Source organism: Larus michahellis, chromosome Z (genome assembly GCF_964199755.1).
Source record: "Larus michahellis chromosome Z, bLarMic1.1, whole genome shotgun sequence".
In the NCBI taxonomy this organism is placed as follows: Eukaryota; Metazoa; Chordata; class Aves; order Charadriiformes; family Laridae; genus Larus; species Larus michahellis.
Window position 1 is genome coordinate 12,514,906 of NC_133930.1, and position 19,229 is coordinate 12,534,134.

A 19,229-nucleotide genomic window follows, 5' to 3' on the forward strand; every position below is an offset into this window, starting at 1 on the left:
TGCGCGGCTGGACGGCACACCCAGAGATCACCTCACCGATCAGACCTGCGGGGAATTAGGTCTCAGAACACACTGTTCGTGAATTACAACAGCAGGTCCGGGCATGAGACCAGCTTCCCGACCCGACCAGGAGGGCACCAGCACCCAGCACGTGCTGCAGAGCAGCCGGATTGCCCTGGAAAACACAGACTGGATCCAGGCTACATGGCTCAGTTAGAATGGAGAGCATCCCTGCTGCTAGGACAGGAGAAACCTCTGTGCTGGCAGAGCACATAAGCACTTTTTGGTGCCTACGCATGTTTTAATGTCACTCTCGCTCAAACTAAGCAGTTTCCATGGGTAGGGGAGCAGGGGACACTGCTCCTTATTTCCTAGATTGTAAAGGAGATCAAAAGCACTTCCTTAGTTTAATTTCTACATCTTGTTAATCCGCCACAAACACTCAGGTACTGCAATGCTGAGAGCCACACAGATGGGTATCTGAGCTGCTTATGGTGCTTCAGCTAAGGGAGAACAAAATCCCACCCCAAAGCTTGGACTAAGTGATTACACATTTCAAACGTCACTCAAGAAGGTCTACAGCTTCTTTTTATACACAAGGTCAGACTAAATGGAAACAACTGCCCTTCAGACCTGGTAATCTCTCTTTTTGCATACCCTGTAATTTCTGTCCCTTTCTGCTTACAGTTCTCCTCTGTTTCTGCTACTGGTTCAGACATTAGAAATAGTCAGGATATTTAGGACAATTCAGCTTAGATCAGCTAATTCATTCTACCTTCCAGGCTAGCGGAATCACTAAGGACTAGAAAATTCAGAGATGTCATTTGTCAAAGGCACTTTCACTGTATTTATTGTATTGATACAATGAGCTTATCAAGTGTTTCCCGATGGAAAGGCTATCAATGGAGATCCATTTTCCCATTACAATACATTGTCATTTAATGTACGCATATAGACTGACTGTGTCACAACATCACACATTTAACGAAGGAAATTAAGGACACAAAGGAGAGAGGAGGCATGAATTCCCCAAACACAGTCCTGTCCAGACAGTAGGAAACACTGAAAATACTGTCTCGTGTATTTGGAGCTGAGCCTTTCTGAATAAATTAGGACACATGGAAGGAAACTTTGCAAAGTGCCAAAAAAGACTTGTCTGAAAAGAATTCAGTAAATAGATTCCAGCGTCTGACAAGTGTAAGCTGCACTGAATATTATCAGAGAGAGCAATACCTCTTAATCATGCGGACTGCTTTTCAAAATGGTATCTCCTACCAGCTGATGTCCAAGAAAGATCATCTGAAGGGTCCCAACCAGGCGAGACAGGGTCATGGCTGACAGATGCTGCCGAAGCAGAGTACTCAGAAGTCGTTGCCTGAACCTTATCAATGTGTTATTTATTTTCACAGAGACTCGTTCCAGATTGTATTTCTGGCACAAGGGGTAAGATCAAGAGCATTTCTTTTAAGAGATGAAGCTAATGAGGATAATTAACGCAACTCCTAAATATACAAACCACGCAGATAACGAGTCTCATTTGAATTTTGCTTTTCTAGCAAAAAGCAGGCGGATTGATCTGACCGGTTTCATGGGACTTCTGCCTTGACAAAAAAAAAGACCAACACTCTCCCTTTTAGCTAAGGATCGATAACCAGGTTAGCAGTTTTCTCCAGTAATTTGAGGACAATTTAGGCCCTGCTTTAGCTTATTCCTTGGCTTCCACTGCTTCTGCCAAGCAGCCGGCACCCAGGAGAAGGGGGTGCCCTGTACCATGTACTCCCCCCAGGTCCCACAGGAACACAGGGTCATCCCCCCTTGCACAAGGGAGCAATGCAATGGGACCTTGACCCAAAATTCTCAGTTAAGACCAAGTTAGAACTTCAACTATGAGGTCTTTCAGAGTGCAGGACTTTAAAAAATCAGCAGATACTAGATAACCATACTCTCCATTGCAATGAGGGGGAAAAAACATGAATAACGCAGTATTTAATTTATTTGACTGGCTGAAAAAAAGACCCGGGGAAATAATTTAGTCCTTATGATCACTAGTGGCTGGCATTTAATCAACTTTGGTACAGGCCAACAACCAACTAAACGCTACGCGGATAGGGTCCCTCTCATGGTGCCAACATGCAGCAAGAGAGGAGAGAAGCCGGAAAGTCACAGCATGGATCGTATGATTTTTGATCCCAATGATTCACCTCAGCAGGAGACTTTCAGTGGAGACACAAGAGAGACTTCACAGACCACCCTCGGGGGCTGTTTACCGAAACCTCCCCTGACTGTACACACAATCATGTACTTCTTTAGAGTGTGTTCTCCCAAGTATTTGCTGAGTGGCCCAACATCCCCGCTGCTATGCTGCCTGAAAATTATCTTCTGGCCATCACCACATGGAGCTCCCACCGGCCTCCTGCCACGGACCTCACACCTACCTGCTCTTGGCCATCCCTGCCATTTCTTCCATCTCTGCAAGTCCACAACAGCGTGCAGGTCTTCAGCGCCCGGAGGAGAAAGGAGGAGGCATGCCTGTATTACGGCTCACCTCTTCCAGCTAAAGCAATCCATCCCTCTGCAATTGTAAAAGATTTACAGCACTCCGAGGAATCTCACATCCTGCATCGTAAGGCAGGAACCGCTCTGAACCCTCTGGCCGCTGAGAAGATATCCAAAAGCCTCATCTGCTAACAAATTTTGGCATTTGATGGGAGGCAGCAAATGGCACGCTCCCAGAGTCTCCTTTCTCTGCTCTCAATACTTTCTGAAAATGCATCCATACAGTTAGATTAATACGGATGATTTTTTTAAACTGGTTTTAAAATGCTTTCAATGCACATGGAAAAAAGAATCTATCATGCGGAATCCCTGCTGTTTAAAACATACTTTAAAAAGAACAGTATAGACTGTAATGGTCTATTATTCAGATGGTAATTCTGCCCAGAGGTCCCAGTGAGGCAAGGGATCCCTGTTAAGTTCCCACCTGGCCATGCATATGGGTCTGACCTTTGCACACAAACCCATGTCTGCACCTACAAAGCAGGTCCCTATTCACTCATACCTGCATGTGCTGGCAGGAGACAGAAGGCATGCCAGCATTAAACACACTGCTTGCACTCAGGAGCTGTCATAATAGATCTTTAATCACTCAGAAGAGGACACCTATTCTCCTCGCTTTACATCCTTAATATTAAGAGGGACACCTCAACGTGTCCCTCTAGGGATGGGATACCTAGAGTTGGTTGCCACAGCCCAGGTTTGTGGCCACAATCTCAGATGCTCAGGCTCGAAACAGCTAAAAACCCAGTCCCTAACCCACTTCTATTCCCACAACACACAGTTACCCCTTCCACCTCTTCCTCTTGCTAACAGACAAGAAGACTTTCATACCTGCAGGGTCTGAACCCACACTTAGCCCTGCCTGCAGGAGCTGGCTTGAGTGGAGGAGCAGAGCAAAGCTCAGCACCGCCACCAGCCTGGGTACAAGAGACCATGGGACCACAGACACCTTCAGGGAGATGTAGTACAAGGTGCAAATAACTCTTACTCAACAGCCATGCCCTGAAAGCCCAGACTGAGTCAGCCCTATTTCAGGTCCAGGCAGCCTTTACTCATTTCCCTCCCCTCCACCTGCAGTGAGGACACCAACTGCCCCATCCTTGTGGTCTTCTTCCATTCCCCTCTTCTCTCAACGTACAAAATGTCTTTCATCATTCTTCCTTCTACGCACTATTCTGACCGTTCAAAGGCCTCCTCTCCGCTCATTTCTTACATGGTGCACAGAGGTTATAAATCTACAGTGCTCTCTCAAAGACTACATTTTCACAAACAACCACATCCCAGTCATTTCCTCTCTGGCGTTCTCCGGCGCTTCCTGTTTATTCTGTATCTATCTTGTTTGGATTGCAAACTCTTCAGAATAAGGACTTTCCGCATTTTGTGTCCTCTACTGCTGGGAACACATGGCTGGCACCACCCGGTTCATAGCTTTTAAGGCCAGAAGAGACCACTGCAATTATCTAGTCTGACCTTTTGCATACCACATGACAAATTCCATCCAGTGACTTCTGCATTAAGCCCCTGATAATCCTCAAGGAGGTACGCTGCTAACAGATGGTGATGACCACACCTTTTTTTTATTCAGCATTTTCCCCAATCTAGCTGCCTATTTAGCGTTTCTCTCCTTCATATTCAAATCCTTCCAATACTTTCAGCAATTATCCCACGTTCAAATTTTAAGAGACGTTCTATGTATCATAGTATTTCTATGATGTCTACACTAAAACAGTTGTTAATTACTTATTATACTTGGCATTTGCCTAGTTTATATTTAATGTACTAGTACTGAGAAAAGATTTGTTCAAGAAAATAGAACTATAACATAAACCATAGACTTCAAATCCTGCTTTGAAGAAAGTATGTCTGTAAAAGATTAAAGAACTAAAATGATCTGAGAACAAAGTAATGGGAGAGAATGAGCTGATGGCATGCCAGGTATTTTTGTCTTAAAAATGTATATACAACAAACCTTTCATACACTCCGAATACCTGTATTAACTTCAATGTACAACATGCTATAAAATGATCGTCTTCTGAAGAAAAAAAAAAGATTAAATTCCTTTGAGCCAAGTATTAAAAGCATTCTTAAAGCAAACAGACACAAGAAGAATTTTCACAAAAAATCTGTTTTTCATCTGTTCAAAAAATGTACTGGCTTCAGCTAAAAGTCAATCAATCAATACCCAAAGAAGAAAAAAAAAAAAAAAAAAGCTCTATCCAGTTATAAATATTTTTTTAACTACAATCATCTGGCAGTGGAGCACCACTGACCTAACTTCACGAGCATCTGTCAGCTGGTGATGGCCACAGTGCTGTCAGGAGAAGAAAACAGCAACTCTCTGAGCGTCAATCAGAGAGACTAGAAGCGACTCACCACAAATCACAGTCTGGAGGGGAAAAAAAAATACAAAACACGCAAAAAAAAAAACCAACCAAACAAAAAAACCTCCAAATCCCCCAAAAACAACGTACAAGGAACCTTAGAGCCTGCCCTGCCCTGCATGGTGCACCCAGAGCTCTCAGAGGCTGCAACATACCAAAAGTCTCTAAGTATGAGGTGCAACAATTTTACTCCATCACCACTAGGTGGTTATCCACCAAACTCAGATTTCATTATTTCTTCTAAAAAATATTACATTATCCCACTCATAGTTGAAGTTTCTATAAGCATGGCATCATACAAGGCGTGATATGAGGACAACAAAAGCGCTTCCCCAATTTTCTGTTAATTGCCATGACAACTCTGTTTATTTGGATTTAAACTTCATCCTAGGATGTTCATAACGCCAACAGTGGGATGTAGCACAGCAGAATGGGAAAGAGAGAGCCAGCGAGACACTCATTTGGGTAACTCTTGTCCAAACCAAGGAAGGAAAAACTACAGTCAACAGCTGCAATGAAAAACACAGGGGGATTAAGAATCGAACCAAAACAAATACTCCTTGCCATTTGCACTTTTTTTAACATTTTTTTTTTTAACCATCCTCTTGTGACTCCGGTGGCTGGGAAAGCCGGGAGAGCTCTGCCAGCCCCCCCTCGGCCTCCCCACCTGCCTTGGGAAGCGGGGTTTTACTCTGCCTCCGCGCCTGCTCCGCATGGCGGCTTCCAGGGCTCGCCGAAGGCACAGTGATTACCTGAGGATCTCCTGCGCTTTTGGTAACAATGGTGCCTCCAACTGTGCTCACGAATATCAGTTACTAAACAGCTTTTCGCAGGACGCTGGCGGTTACTCGCAGCGTTGTTTTAAAAAGCCCCGTTTCCCTGCGAGGTGAGACTAAAACGATATAAGCATCACTCAGACCACCGTGGAACTCTGCAACAGCACCTAACTGTTACTGCCTGCAGCCCAGGGTGCTCTATCTGTGGGTGTTGGTACATGCTGGACCCCTCACCTGTCTACACCCTCCGCAGCAGCACCACCCGATAATTTCACAAAACGTCGGCAAGCCCATGCAAACCCTAGCAGGCGCAAGCTGAAGTGCACAAAGGCTCGGTGTCCTCGCTGTCGTCCCACGCCGCTGGAGTCTGTTGGATCCTGAGGGAGGGGACAAGGAAGTTTATGCCACCCCATCACGCCTTCACTGCCCCACCACCCGACCCCCCCAGGGGTACGCTAACCCCCATCACCGCGTTTCCCAAGCCCAACGCAGGTGCAAGTGCAGGATCTCAACCCTGCAGATGAGCCAGCTTCCACCAGATTTAAGATTCAGCGATGCAGAAAAAAAAAAAAGAAAAAAAAAGGAAAAAAAAAAAAAGGAAGAAAGAAAAGAAAGAAGTAGCCTAATTTACAGTCCTGCCATGGTTAAGATGAAGAACTGAGCAATTGTTTTCGGACACAATAGGCAATTGTGGAAAGAAATGAAGAGAAGATCCTGCAGCCCATCTCGGAGACTACCCAGCAGCTTGGAAAATGGTCTGTCGCTTCATCCATCAGGAATTTTTACCACCCAACTGGCAGTAACGTGACCCCGGATGGTGGGGAGCGGACACAGGAGACCAGGACTGACTCCAAATCGGAATTGAACGACTTCACCCCTCCAAACACTGACCAATTTACCTGCACACTTACCAAAATTAACATTACAAGGAGATCACTTCCATTAAACACTCCACAGGCAAAGAGAGTTTTGCTATCTTTCGTTTTCTCCAGAGCGGCCAGAGAATCAGTGGAGCAAAGATAAGATAATTAGTTAATTGCCCCGGGCGTGTTGATTCCTCCTGCACCAGGGACTGGCTACTACCCTAGCTTCAACTTCTCCAAGTTTCCCATGGAGGATGCCTGTCCCTCCCACATTGGTGATTTTTCCTGCCTTGGAAGAGCTGAAGAACTGTTTTGTAGGCACCACCTATCACACACATACCGGACGGGGAATGTGGCAGAGGTATGGTGAGGTCCCATCTCTCCTACAGCCTCTGCGTTAGGATTGAGACATGCAGAGTTTAGATGCCTCTGTATAAACCCCATAGATGCAGCCCACCCTCCCCCCCCCCAAAAAAAAAAAAGAAAGCAAAGAGTCTTTTCAAGGGTTCCAAGGGACCCTCCCACTCTCCGTGCAGCAGAAGGGACCCTGGATAGTCTCCACACAAGCCAACAAACATGGAAAGCCCCGAACTTGCAATTACAGCAACCCATGAGGACAGAGAGTTGCCACGGCTCAAGGTAGATCAGAAAGCACAGCAGAGCTCCGGCACGGCCCCGCGGTGTACCTGTGGGCGCAAAAGCCACCGTCACAGCTGCTATGTCTGGCTTGCTTAACGGCCCACACAGAACCAGTTTTGTTAGGGCTTTGTGGAGAGATGAGACATACAGGCCAAAGGCAAATGTCTAAAAACAGCAGCAGGGTGGGGATTATTTTTATTATTATTATTATCATTATTTTGGAGCTGAAGTGCTGCAGCAGCCTTTCTGACACAGAAAAATAAGTTTTCCACAGAAAATAGTATGCTTAGAAGGATCTGCACAACTAACATAACATCTACAGGTGCATCAAAAATAGCATTAACTTCTGAAGTGACTTTTTGGGACTGGTCAGGGCTTGGACTTATTGGTAAATCACAGCAGTCCTTCCTAAGGAAGCCACCACCTCTAGCCGCATCTGCGGAACAAATGCGTAGAGGTTAGACCTGCACGGCAAACCATTTCTCTAACAAATCACCCCAAAAATTTAGGACACGATGTATTTCATTTCAGTGACAGCTCTGCAGAGCATGGTTAGTTAATCTCACATTTAACCCCCTGTGCCAACATTTGCACAGCTTCCATTGCCGCGCTGGAATCTGCACATAATGCGATCTGGCTCGGTGCTCACCGTGCTCCCGGGATCAATTACCATTTTATACATCAGTGTTTCATTACTGAGACGTGAATGTCCTCCAGCCAATCAAACCCTCAGCTCTGCACTTCAAGAGTCCAATCTTTGAAAATTAGGTATTTGGCAAGATTTACTGTAAGAAAGGAAAATTGCCCGGCTCACACTGTTTTGAATACATCCAGCTCCATTCACAAATACATTCACATTGCAGTGGCCACTAGACATTTCCAGTGATGTGATTAAAAAGAAAGAGCGATGGTAATTGTGCAGTGGAAATGCACTCTCATCTGTCACTTCTCTTGGAAAATAATGAGCTCTCTTCCTCGTTACATTCACTGCGATGTATCTTCAGAGAAGTCTTATAGAGATTAATGCTCAATTGCTGTAAATGAGCTTAGCTTTATTTATTCTAGGAGAGGATCTGGCCCCAAAATCCCGATAAGCCATTGCTCCACCATCCTTATTAAAGGAAAATCCTATGCGGGAGCTAAGACAGGACTTTGGCCCCCGTGTCTCACCCGTAAATTCAGCGACGGAGACTTGGCATGCTTTATATCAACAAGCCGTGCCTAAGTGTGTACTTTAAACAAGGCTAAGACACAAGACAGCAAACACTATAAATCTTGGCACGATTAAGACAAATTCAATGTTTCCGCTGCTCATCTTCAGCTTTGCTGCCTCTTCCCCGGGCGCTGCGGGGGGGCTGCTCACCTCACACCGGCACAGGATACACGACACGGGAAAATGGCTTGCAGCGATGAAAACGCTCGGAATATTTGATCCTTGGGCAGCGGCTCCGTGGTGGAGGGACCGTCTGGGTCCCTGCAGGGCTGGAGGCAGCGGGGAAGGGAGCCGTGCCGGGGGAGGAGGAAGACTCTGGGCAGCGAGAAAGAGCGCTCTGGGAAACCACTGCGATTTCAGCCGTCTGTTTTGAAACTGCAAGTGCTGTAAAGTGACAACACGCGAGCCACAACCACATGTTAGAGGGTTTGTTTTAAATCACGGGGTCAAAACAAGAATCCATTACAACTCCGCTCAACATTCCCGGGCTGGTATGCAGCGACGCAACCCACGCACGGCCACAGCTGTGGTAGCCAGGTCTTGAAAATCTGCTCCAGTGGATAGGAGAAAGCACCAGAAACAAAAACGAGGACCACGCCAGAGGTCCCACACGGGCTAGTGCAATCATCTCCACCCAGCCTTGCCCCTTCCCATCGCCATGTACACCCCAGCTGCATCCAGGTGGCAGGATAAAAATTGGCTGGCTGCTTGGGAAGGATTTTTTGCACAAGATTCACGGTTCAGCAGAATTGAGGCTCAAAGCCTCTTAACGCTGGCCACCCAAAGTACAGGCGTTCCCTTAAATAACCCTTGTTGAGAACTGGGGCTTCCAAACCTGTGTGGAAAGTAATAGCGCTTCAGGCAGAAAATTTTTTTAACTAAGTGATAAAAACCCTCTACCGTGCAACTCAAATGGATCAGCCTCTACAGATCCAAGAGCCATTAAGATAAAAAAAAAAAGAAAGAAAACCATACACTGAGAGACTGATAGACAAATGATTAAATAGTAATGACCCAATAATATGGCTTTTCCATGACTTTACCAGAGATTCTGTGAATGTTGGCATTCCAATGAGCAAAGATGTGCAGATCAGCAGCAGGGAGCAGATGCCAGGCATTAAAAAATAAAATTAAAAAAAAAAATCCTACCTTTAGATGATTCTTTAACAGAAAAAGATCAGTTGAATACAGACTGCTTCTCCACATATTAATACAAGAACAAAACTCTAAATTGCCTCTTCAAGTAGGCCCACAGAGAGCAAATTGTCACATGTGGATTTTTGTGGCTGGACAGCAAATGCTGTTTATTTTCAAACCAGCGTAATCCGGACTCGCACTGCCTCGGCTGAGCATCTCACAGATGCCACCGAGTTTCTAATCCCCCACCGAGCCATCAGGAATGGCTTGTTTGCTCATGTTACCTGCTGGGGTTCTCCAGGTGCTTTAAAGCTACTGAACACAGGAAATACAGCCGTTAAGAGTGGATTTGAAATACCTCACCTCCCTCAAATGCTGCCCTTAGTGACCATCATGCGAGTACAGCCTTCTCTCTCTGATACATGTGTGTGTTCGTGAAACATATAAAGCTAATGCCCTAGATCTGTCGTGTTCTCTATTAATAATTCAGATTATTGGCCATTTTAGGCATATATGATCTGTGCTTCAAAATGTAGCTTTTTTTTTTTTTTTTTTAGAAAAAAAATGACCCACTTGGTGTATTCGCTGTTTTTAGAAAGGGGTGTGCTGCCTGCTCAAAGCTCTGGAAGACCACGGTACTGCTATCCCAACTGGAACTGAGCTTGGACGAGGCCCGCTGAGATGATCTGTTCCGGTCTTTTGGCACTAGCCATAGAGGAGGACACAGATGAAGGTTTTCAAGACCATTTCTGCCAAATAACACACTCAGTTAAGCGAGACAGTGAAAATACTATTTCAGTAATGCCTTCAATGCTTAGAGCTGACAGAATTGATAATTTTCAGCTCCAGTCATTCCTACAGCTAATACAAGTATAAATTAAAAACGCCATCCTCACTTTACGTTCAAATCACCAGTTTCATGTATCTATAATTTTTCCATGGGTTTTCTTTTTTTTTTTTTTTTTTTTAGAGGAACAAAATCTTCTCCAGGAACTGTTAAGTGTTGATAATAACAGACCAGAATACAAAGCCATTTTTCACCCTCCAAGAGGAAATACTTAACATCACGGCTCTGACACATGTATGGTTGTTGCCGACACCCTGCACCCTGTGGATCACCCACCAGCCCAGCTCGCCCATCCATCCTGTTTACTATTTAGGACTGACTTCTTTAGAGCCAACCCAAGCCCCACCTCCCGAAAGCCAGAAGAGCAGCTTGTGCAGATGTTGAAATTCTGGTGAGAACGACAAACGATAAACAGATTTCCTAAACGATCTGCTTTGGGACGGTCTTATCTAGCAATTCCGCTAATTCCCTTGGTAGGGAAAGTAGGGGAGCGCGAATGAGATCTGCAGACGACAGATAGCTGGGAAAGTCTGTGAGCTCGGAGGATGGGCAGCAGTTTACTCAGAACATTTGAGGACTAAAACAGCCGACAGGAGGTACAGCTTACAATAAAGCCAAGCACAGTTGTGCACTTTGGGATTAAAGAAACATGTTCTGCAGTTGGAAGTGATATAGAAAGACTTCTGTGGTTTAGTGGCTCATGGCAGGAGTGTAAAAAAGCCAGATGTTGCCCGAGGTCTCGGTGAGGAAGCGGAAAATACACAAGACACCAGGAAGGTCTCAGCTGGAACGATGTGCAATTTCAGGTTACTGGGTTCAAGAAAGATTAAGTGAAACTGGAATAGTGCAAGAAAAGGTCAGGGGGATGACCTCTCTCACGAGACAAAAAGACGTTGGCTTTGCTACTGGGGCAAAATGAAGGCTGTCTTTGGAGGGGAAAAGGAAAGATACAGCAGTATGAACCACCCATAAAGAGGTTTAGGTTGGAACTTGAAAGGAGGCTTATATCCACCAAAAATCTACAGCATTGTTGCCTCAGATGGCCCAAAACAAGGCCAACCATGCAGGAGGTCCAAAGCTGGTCCTGACAACACACCTCCTCACCATATATACAGCCCCATGAGCCCACCATGATCCCATGAGTGGTGCAGGAGCCGCACCACTACCCCAGGATCTCCCAGACCTTCCTTCACCTGCCACGAGGTCTTGTGCTGTCACCAGCAGGACATGGTGTTTAAGTGCACGGAGAGACCAGACACACGCTACTGATACACAATAAAAGCTGCTTTGGATACTGATAGGCTTCCCAAGTCACTACGCAGTGAAAAGGGGATGACTTTTCCCCAGAAAACTTGAGGTTAGGCCCAAAACAAGTGCAAGGAAGACGATGAAGGAAGGCTGGTGAAGAGCTCAGCAGTTCACCTACGAAATGACTGGGGGTTGAAGAGAAACACTGCTGAGGGAAAGGAGACGGTTGATGCTTCAGAAGAGATGAGATGGTTACAGCTGAAGGCTTTAGAAACCATCACTGTGATAGCAAGCGATTCGCTATCATGGCTGAATTACCCCTCTATTCCCCGACACTGCCCAATAAAATTAATAGTGCAGGCAGGTTCAAACGAGGGCATTTTACAATCTTGCCACTCCAAATTAATCTCTGTTTCAAAGGAAAAACATGAAGTTAAAAAGAGGGGTCGGGGGAGAGCAGGAAAACATAGAGGCTAATTAATGTCAATCACTATAAAAACCCATGACTGATGCTTTTGACACGACCCTTCCAGACAGTGTTTCTGCAGACAGTCAGGGCGAGCGTGAGACGGGTGCAAGAGTGCCGCATGAGAAGTGGGATCAGGCAGAATGTGCCTGGAAACCCACACAACACAAAACCATTTCGCTCAGGTATTTATACCCAAATACCTTTCCAGGAGTCATTAGTCAGAAGTTTATAGAAACACAAATGCTCAGTTTCCCTCTATTCCTTGACCATGACCTGTTGCTTTAATTTTACTGCAACTTTGGGACTAGTACACCAGACATTCCCTTCGTTAGGTAGAATTCAGAAAGTCTTCACTGCAACACCAACAACAAAGCACAAAGATTTCCTACTCTTAACTAAGCACTGGCAGGAGGCTTTGCTAAGCAATGGGACTCCACACTGGAAACTGCTCTTTTATTACAGCTTTTGAGATCTGCATTAAATTATAAGCACTTCTATGAAGTGTTCTTAAAACTACCACCATGTGTCCCCGTGTCCCCCAAGTGCTCTCTTGCAATTCACCTACAACACAAACAACTGCCTTTGGCCAACTTCGTGTTTGTTTTTAAAGGGCAGCTGAGCTCATGGAAGACAATATAAGGCGTATTTCTCCCTGTCCCTCCAGGAGTGCCCTGGCTGCTCAGCCAGCTGCTGCACTTTGCAGGCAGCTGGACTCTCTTAAATTTTACTTTTAATGGCAAAGCCAACTTTTCAGCCATGAACCAGATTCCAGTTGAGCTTTCTGCATCCCTCACAGCTGTTTCCGGAAGGCTGCTCAATTAACGTGGCTGAGTGGCGGCTTCTTTAGAAGTTCCTTCCCCGGAGGATAACTTCAGAAACCATCTTGGCTGGTCTAAACTTCTGCTTTAGAAGCTGCACTGGAAGGCGCTTCACGGTTTTCAAGTGAGAGCAACACTTTAAAAGGATTGCAGCAGCTGGACATGAGACACTATCTGCCTTTATCCAAAGTTTAAAACACAGCCTACAGCTAGGAGAGAACAGGCACATTCCTGTACACTGGTGTAAATCACAAATAATTTCATGTAAGTCCAGCTGGAGAGAGCAGCCTGAAGAGAGGTTCTCCCTGGAAACCCTGTAACTTCTGAGCTCCCTTGAAAGAGCCCAGCGACGCCTCAAGCAGTCAGAAGACACCAATGCATGGACAAACGCATGCCTTCTCTACAAGATGCAAGCTACCTACCTCAGGTCACTTCCCCTTCCAGCAGGCACTTCACAGAGGTTTTCCTTTGCTGCCTCTCGCAGATGTGTCCACCTCCCTAGAGAAGCATTTCTCTGCCCCATCCACAAGCCTTTTCTCACTCTTTCATCCCTGCTCAGCCATTCAGACTCCAGCGCAGGGAATTCAACAAGGCACCACAGTTTTAAGTCTTCAAGACCTCTTGCACCAGTGCTGGGTCTTGTTAGGCAGGTGGTGCCTGGTGGTTCCTACCAAATCCATTTTACTTTTTTCACCCTTATTTCATGAACAACACAAAAAAGCTGAGGTGACTTCATGCAGAAAGCATTTCTACATCCTTCACAGCTTTCCTCCCAGGAGATCTACAAGAAATAACTTCCCTTTGCTGAAGAAAGCAACTTTCCCCAGCTTCTTATCAGTTGGCTCATCATCAACCAAGCAATGGAGAATTTACACCAGAGATACCACTTCACCAGAAGCAGTCAACAAACAAACCCGTGCTGCATCCGAACCCAAAAAGGCACAAGTATCAGCTCAGCAAATCATGCTTATCCCTAGGTCACTGGTCAAGGCCCACAGAATCAAAAAGTCACTTTCAATAAATATTTTCACTTTAAAGAATCTGGGAAAGAGCCAGACACTTCATCCAGTTGGATGCATACCCACTATAAGCCACGCAGTCCCCAATGGTTATTTCGTCTCTGAAAGCTGGCCTCTTAGCAAGTCATTTACATCTCGTGTTCATTCATATTTTAAACAGCTCTTTTAAAAGCTGTTTCCTACATGTCAGTGTGTTTAAGGATCTCCATAACTTTTCACTTTGCCTGCTGTACCCTCCTCCCCTCTGCTCTTCCAGCTTTGACCTAGAAGAGCACAAGAGCTGTAACTGGATCAGTCCACCTTGCAAAACATCCTGTCCCCAAAAGAGGAAGTTCAGTGTTCAAAGAGACAGGACAAAGATCTTTTGCCTGGTGTAGTTACTCCCTCCTTGGGCTACAAGACCCTCTGTGAACAAGCAGCACAGAAGTCTGACCCCACCAAGGCATTCCTGACCATTCCGGGCTATGGACAAGAACTTGAAAATGTGTTTCCTTCCTGTTCAGGAGGGTGAGATTCCTGCTCCTCTCCACAACTCCTGTGTCAGCAACATTGCTGCTGCCCTGCTGCTCTGCCAGCGCACCAGCAGCTGCGGGGATTTATGGATACATTCCCTGCCTATTTCGTACATACTCACAGTAGTACTTGGAAGACTTGCCACAGTTTCTTGAGACAAAAGGTCAAATTCTGCAAGTTACTGCAAATCTCCAGCTCCCGCAGAATTCACCTGGAGCCAAGAGCTTCTCCATGCTGTAGGGAAGCACTTGAGATGCTGTGGGACAAATCAAGTGGACTACGCCAATGTGAACCCAAGTCTCCAGAAAGCAATGCTGGCAGCTACGCAAACAGCCTTCCCCTTGCAGTGTTCAACCTACCTTCCAGATTTACATTAGATTTGCATAAAATTGGATCTAACCCATCACCCTTTTTCAGGAGAAGAGTTGTATACAAACTGTTAAAACATGGCAATGGTATGGCATGCCTGAAAGCCGGCACGCCTGGGCCAGCTCACTCCAGCACAGGGCTAAGCAAACACAGCCACAGCGCATCCCGTGCCAGCCTAGGAGCAGCAGAGACACTTTCTCCTAACGTTATACGGATCTACTTGACCTGAGCTGGCTCCACACTGAGACAACCCGGAGTGCTACAACCACCTTCCCACAACCAGAAGCCCTGGAGATACACCTCTGGGCCACCAGGTGGACTAAGGCTGGGTTCCAAAGCTGAGGCATTTCCATGCACCCCAGTTTTACACAACTCTGGAAAAGGGACCGGGACCTGTGCCAGCTTTTGGCTTAAGTAACAAGTGACTTCAGTCACTGATCACTCAAGATTCACGGAGCCCTCTGCAGAAATGAGAACATTTGCCCTGAATCCTGGGTTAAGCTCTCACTCACTTACTACGTTTTGGATTACAATAACAGAATTCCACTGTGTATTTTAACTAAATGTATTATTCCTCATCGGCAGCCTCAGGCTCTTGCAAGCCTTTAGCCTAGCAAAACACCGAGTGCATTTACTCCAGAAGTGACGGCATTCCTACAATGAGCAAAATGCTTCCTGTCCATCAGGTAGAGCAGATGTTCCGAATCCTGCTCCGCAGGTTGCACACCACCTCGCAGGCTTCACTGAGAACCAGACCTTTTGGATGGAGCGACAGTGACCACGAGGCAAGGTCTGGAGGAGGGGGAGAAGGAGGAAGGGCAGGGAAGAAGAAAAGCGACAGGACTCTGAAGAAACGTGCCTCAGCCTACAGCAAATGAACGCACGTGTGCATGAGTTTGTGTGTGAAGTCAGGGCGTATCGAGATGAACCAAATTTCACTAGAGTCCTTGCGGACAGGATTTTCAAGAAGCTGGGTGTAGGCAGCTCCCCAGTTAAAGCCTGTGAAGGATTCTTCAAGGGCTGCTGCCTTTCTCCTGTCCTTTGCGAACACACAGTACCCACAAAACCACCCATTTCTATCCCCACATGTCAAACAGGCTACTACCTCAAGTCCTCTGCAATCACAGCTCTACCAGGACTGCGGACTGTACCTTAAATTAACTTCCAGGACAAGTCAGAGAGAACACAAGTTGACTGTCATATCCCAGGGCTGGAAGGAGGGAGGCGGGGGGAAAAAGCCCCACACCCAAAACCAGCCAACAACTCTTTTACGCCAAACGAGCAATTTTATTAAGGAAATAACATCTGAACAAGACGGCGCATACACACGTTCTGCAGCTGGAATCTCTTGTAGCTGATGCGTCTCTTGGTGATACGTAAGTCGGAAAATAATTCAGCTCAGCCTTGGAAGGCTGGTGCTGGTGGCTCTGTGGTCGCAGCAGGCGCAAAGCATGCTAAAAAGCTAGGCGCAGACTTCAGAAGATATACTGAGCAAATCTGATGAGAAGCACCTTTTTTTTCCTCTGCAGTGGACTCGGTGGACATAACACGCTTTCAGAGACACACCGATGTTCAGCCTCAAGGGAGAGGTTCTGGATGACTGGAGAGAAGCCCTGGGCCACCACAGCTCACGAGAGGCTGTCCTCTTCCCAGGGACTCCCCCACTGCCAGACTGCATGTGTGAGGGGGAACATCGCTGCATGCAAACAGGGAACACTGTGCACTAGGGCAAAAAAACCCTAGTGTCCATAAGGAGGGCTATATCCACTATGACTGAGCTCCAGACCCCTCCCTTGGCAAGGAAAGATCCATGGCATTTCCATTCCTTAGGATTCAAAGAAAGGGACAGTGCCACACAAATTAAAAAAAAAATAAATAGGTAACACCCACACCACACCATGGTGTCTTCATCAGTTCTTACCCCAATCCCTCTTCACTCACCATACTTTAAACAATAATAACAAGGCATTAAATGGCACTGACAAATAAAGACCTATTTAGCATTTGCTGGAATACACAGGACATCTACAGAGAAACAAAAGAGATCTTTGCAATTTCACATATCTGCCAGCTCCAGAGCGTTACACCTTACTGCTCTGCTCCTCCCAACAGCATCTCAACGGCTGATGGTCAGTGCCAGAACAGAGCCTGCCACCTCCTCCCTTCCCTTTGGGGCACAGTGGGTAGATACAGAAGTCTGGCTGTCATGGGGGGTGAGTAGATACAGAAGTCTGGCTGTCATGGGGAGGACAGGTATCCTGGTTCTCCGGTCTGGTTAAGGCTCTTTTTCTCCTGTCTTTTGCACTTGAACAAAGTTTTCTCCACTAAAAACAGGGCATGCAGGAGATCCCCCACAAAGGAAGGATCTTACTGTGCTTGCAGAATGGGATTCCCTCTGCTCACACTCAAAGTCCATGCATAGTCATATATCCGCTAAATCACAGCAAGGTCCTTCCATACTGCCACAGGTTTTCTATTTCAAGTGGATTAATAATTTGCAGGCAACACACTTTCCTGACCATGCAGAAAAATCATGACATAAAGGATGTATCATTAACACATTTCCACCAAAAGATCACGCACAGAGATATATCAGGCAAGATGACTAACCCTTCCAGCAGATCCATGCGAGTAATGAAATACTAAATTATGGTTTTCTAAATACCACGATAATATTTAGTCACTACGTCAAAAGTCTTCCCAAGACATAAGCAGAAGTAACACAAGAGACATGCTCCCTTCCCATGCAAAAAGCGAGGACCTAATTCCCACTCCAGTTGGAAGCTGCAGGTGCCCTGCTGCAACAGATCCCAAGATCACAGTTCGAGTCCAAGAAGCAGCTTCCATCACTGTTCTCGCCCACCTTTTACCAACACCACCCGGAGGCTTCCCACCTCTCCACAGCCCCTCCATGAAGGGGGATCCCCTTTTTGAGCCAGGAGATGGAGCCAAAGAGACACTCCCTACCGTGAAGAAGGGTGGGATGTGGGGTAAAGAAACTGGGGTAGAGAACGCCGATTTCTACTGTCAAGAGTGCTACTATCAGTCGGTATGAAACGGCAATCCACAATAATGCTTCAGGATGCAAGAGACAGCTGCGTAACTCACAAAACAGCTCGAGAAAAGTTAAAACACCATCCACCTGAGCCAGCAAACACCAGCTACTCTTCTTATTCAACAATTTGAGAATGCTTTGGAATTAAAAACTTAGGACGCATACGTGTTTCTAACAACCACACTGACCAGAGGTGTTAGGCATTAGAAGTACTGTCAGGAAAGAAACAAATGAACCTTTCTCATCGGAACTGCTGCTGTTCCAGACTTTAATCCATGGTATTTCTGAGCAGTGCAGGGTCCACTTCAGCTTGTGGATGCATTCATAAAACCTAGAGTTTTGTGGGCTGAATGGCACACACAGAGAGCGCACTGTTGTGCAACACAATACTTAAGACGTTTCCCATCTGCACTCCATTTCAAAGCATATTTTACTTGTTAGCTTCATTTAGAAGGTCCCCCCAGTTCCGCTGCAAGAGAGGACCCTGCCAAAACGCAGGGCTGAGCAGAAGCATTGAATCTGTATCAACATAAAGTAAATATGAAGTAAGAACGAAGTGCGCCTATGCCCTACATGTACAAAACCCACTAAACACCAACAGACTTTTGTTTGCTTGAGGATTAGGAGATATTTAGAGAACATGATGGCTGTGGTACTTGAATGCCACCAAAAGCTCTCCTAACTGAAAGCCAGAAATCATGATTTAGGGAAGTGATAATTCAGCTCTATTTTTTGCATCCAGTTGGAAGACAATATATTTTCTTTATTAAAAGCCTTCAGTGCACGAGCCTGCCAAGCGAAGCTCCTCTGCAAGGCTTTCAGCAGCGCTTTCATTTTAAAAATCTGGTATTCATGTGTCCTCCAGGAAGGCGTTTTGTGCCTAGAGTTGGGGAGGTTTTCCCCAAACGAACTGCTCGGCGGTTTCGGACCCAGACCCGTCCCCACGGGAGACCCGACGCTCACGCCACACCGCACCCAAAGTTTCTGCCCAGCCCCGAGCCAGGAGCCCCCAGCCCGGCTCGGGGTGGGGGGGGTCTCCGCACACGGCGCTGCAGCGGCTCCCGCGGGGCACCCCCGCCACCGGGACACATAACCCCCCCGGGGCCGCCCGGCAGCCGCACCGCGGTCCCGTCCCCCACCTTCCGCGGGGTCCGCCGCGCACCCCCGCCCCGCTCCGGCCACCGACACAACTTGCGGCTCCGCGCCCCGCGCACCTCTCCGCGCCTCCCGTCCCTTCGCCGCCGGGCTCAGCCTCCCCGCAGCAGCCGGCGGCCGCGGCTGATCCCCGCCCGCAGCCCGCTCATCTGCTTAATCACCTGCCGGCA

The 19,229-nt window shown here is 46.7% G+C and overlaps 1 protein-coding gene across 4 annotated transcripts in view; it reads right to left on the minus strand.

The window, feature by feature from the left end:
* The window catches only part of PDZD2 (PDZ domain containing 2), a 214,755-nt gene that overhangs the window by 104,140 nt on the left and 91,386 nt on the right, over nt 1-19,229 (minus strand). Inside the window, exon 1 of one of the 4 annotated variants that reach the window (XM_074569810.1) lies at nt 19,119-19,213. The exons of the other annotated variants lie outside the window; for them this stretch is intronic. The gene's annotated coding sequence lies outside the window, so the exon portion shown is untranslated. Of the gene's footprint in view, nt 1-19,118; nt 19,214-19,229 lie in introns of those variants that run through there. 4 annotated transcript variants of the gene reach the window in all.